This window comes from Lactuca saligna, chromosome 5 (genome assembly GCF_052625555.1).
Source record: "Lactuca saligna cultivar CGN05327 chromosome 5, ASM5262555v1, whole genome shotgun sequence".
Lineage (NCBI taxonomy): Eukaryota > Viridiplantae > Streptophyta > Magnoliopsida > Asterales > Asteraceae > Lactuca > Lactuca saligna.
Window position 1 is genome coordinate 85,102,116 of NC_136421.1, and position 2,802 is coordinate 85,104,917.

Below are 2,802 nucleotides of genomic sequence, written 5' to 3' on the forward strand. Positions count from 1 at the left end.
AACGGCGAAAACCCTAAACCCGGGAACTTGGAGCCTATTTAAGTGTCTCATTCTCCTTCCTAGGGTTCATTTATTGCCTCTCTACCCCAGAACATCAAACCCTAGCCGCCATTTCCGTTTTTGGAACTAGATCTTGCCTTGTAGAATGCATTACGCTTGGAGGAGGAAGAAAGACCTTGGAGGTGCAAGAAGGGATTGTAGATCTGGATTGTTGAGTCATTTCAGACCAAGTGGAGGTAATAAATTGTTGCCTGGACTCTCTTTTTCATCTAGATCTACTCTTATGTGTGGGTTTTGGCCATTGTTGGTATGATATGTAACCAATTCGAGTTGGAGGTTCAGATCTGAGGATGCTACCTCAGATCCATGTTGGTTTTGGTCTAGAATCCCCTAAAGTATCAGCCTTTGATATGTTGAAGAAGCATGTTTGCCATAAACCCGAATTTAGTGTGTTTTGAGCTTAGATCTCTCAATCTACATGTAAAGTTTGCCACTTTACGTGGGGAATAGGCCCTAGAAGTATGGATCTAGGAGTTGGAAGTTCAGTTTGGCTCGAAAAGCCACTGCATGGATTGAGGAATGGATAGACTCGGCGAGTCCTTCGAGTGGACTCGGCGAGTAGCTTGAAGGTGAGGAGGAACTCGACGAGTAGGATGAACAACTCGTCGAGTCGGATGAAGATAGGCATGGCCTCGGCGAGTTGGATGAACAACTCGATGAGTTGGTTGAAGATTGTCTAGGACTCGGCGAGTCTGTTCTTGGACTCGGCGAGTCAGATCCCGAAACCCTAAACCCTTCGAGTCGAGACCCGAATCAGTGAGTCGGGTGGTGACTCAGCGAGTTGGACAGGACAGGACTTGGACCTAGTTGGACGCGGCGAGTCATGGATTGACTCGGCGAGTCGAGTCGCGAACAAGAAAGACTCAAGGGCATATGAACCCGGCGAGTCAGTAGATAGACTCGGCGAGTAGGGTTGACCCGGAAGGTTGACTTTGACCAGGATTTTGACCATGACCAGATTTGACCTAGTAACCTTTGGAGGTCAGTTGGACTAAGTGTCATATTGATATTGGTAGCTTGAGGAGCTAGTGGAGTAGCAGTCGAAGTCAGAAGTCAGGTAGCAGTCAAGGATTAGCAGCAGCTGTTCAGCAGCATCAGGTGAGTTTCCTTCCAGTAGGGACGGGTCTAAGGCCACAATGCCGTCCCGTTCAGTTAGCAGTAGTTTCCGGACTTTGGTCCGATGCAGTAGCTAGTATGTTTGATGCCTTCGTGGCTCAGACAGGATTTGTATGTTATGTTTTATGTGTTAAGTGTTATGTGTTCCGGGCTACGTCCCGATGTAGTATGCAGTATATGTGTTCATGCTAGATGATGTGTTATGCTATGCCATGTTAAGTCAGTCAGTTCCGGACTTCGGTCCGATGCAGGGGACAAGGTCCCAGTCGGTTCCGGACTTCGGTCCGATGCAGATAGTTCCGAACTTCGGTCCGATGCAGTTAGTTCCGGACTTTGGTCCGATGCAGTTAGTTTCGGACTTCGGTCCGATGCAGTTAGTTCTGGACTTCGGTCCGATGCAGGGGACAAGGTCCCAGTCAGTTCCGGGCTTCGGTCCGATGCAGTTTCCGGGTTTCGGCCCGATGCAGTGGGCCAGGCCCAATATGTGTTTATATGATATTGTATGGTATGTGGTAGTTTGGGGGAGCTCACTAAGCTTCGTGCTTACAGTTTCAGTTTTGGTTTCAGGTACTTCCGCAAACAAAGGGAAGAGCTCGGGGTGATAGCATCGCACACACCACAACTTAGCTTTTATCCTGGGGATGGTTTTAGTTGTCTTGATTTGATATAGTATGATATAGTTTTCCGCACAGTATTTTATTGTGATTTGGGATACATCGCGTATGTTTTTATGTTATGATACTCAGATTATGGTTTTGATTACATTGAAAAACAAAATTTTTGGGTCGTATTTTTGGGTCGTTTCATCGTGATTTTTGGGTCATTACAAAGAGAGTATCAGCTTTAAAGCTGGTGAGATCATAAGTATTTAGTGTCTTAATTTGTACGTAAGTATTTGTATGTAAGAATTTGTATATGAACTGTAAGTATGAAGAGGTTTGTAAAACAACTGTAAATGTTTGAAAACCCTAGAAATCCCTATGATTCCTATTAGTAACAAAAGGAGTCTTCTACCAAGACTTAACTGTTCTTATGTAGTCTTCTACCAAGATCTAACTATTCTGAATGTAGTCTTCTACTAAGACCTAACTGTTCTGAATGTAGTCTTCTACCAAGACCTAACTGTTCTGAATGTAGTCTTCTACCAAGACCTAACTGTAATAGTATCACCTTTTGCTACTAGGGCAAATAACAATGTTAACTGAAGACATCCGTAGATGTACAATTACCTCTGTTGCTAACAGCTGGGTATAGGAATAGTTAGTCCCCAAAAGTATACCTGTAATGGTATCAACCGTTGACATCCGTAGATGTGCTTTTACCTCTGTAGCTAACAGAGATTCTAGGAATGGTCAGTCCCGCAATGTATCCTTGGGTACAAGGATATTAAATCCAATCTATCTCGTCGATTATGTGATTAAATCACAAGGTAAAGAATAGAATGAGGATTATATAACAGAATCTATACATATAAAATGTACTAGTAATTCCTGTAAGTGTACTCATGTACATGTGATCATGTGACCATATCTATGTAATAGTATGTTAAGGTACTGTAATGTTCTAGCTGTAGTGAACGTGCTCTCTATCTAGCAAGTATAGTAATATACTTTAATGTTCTAGCTG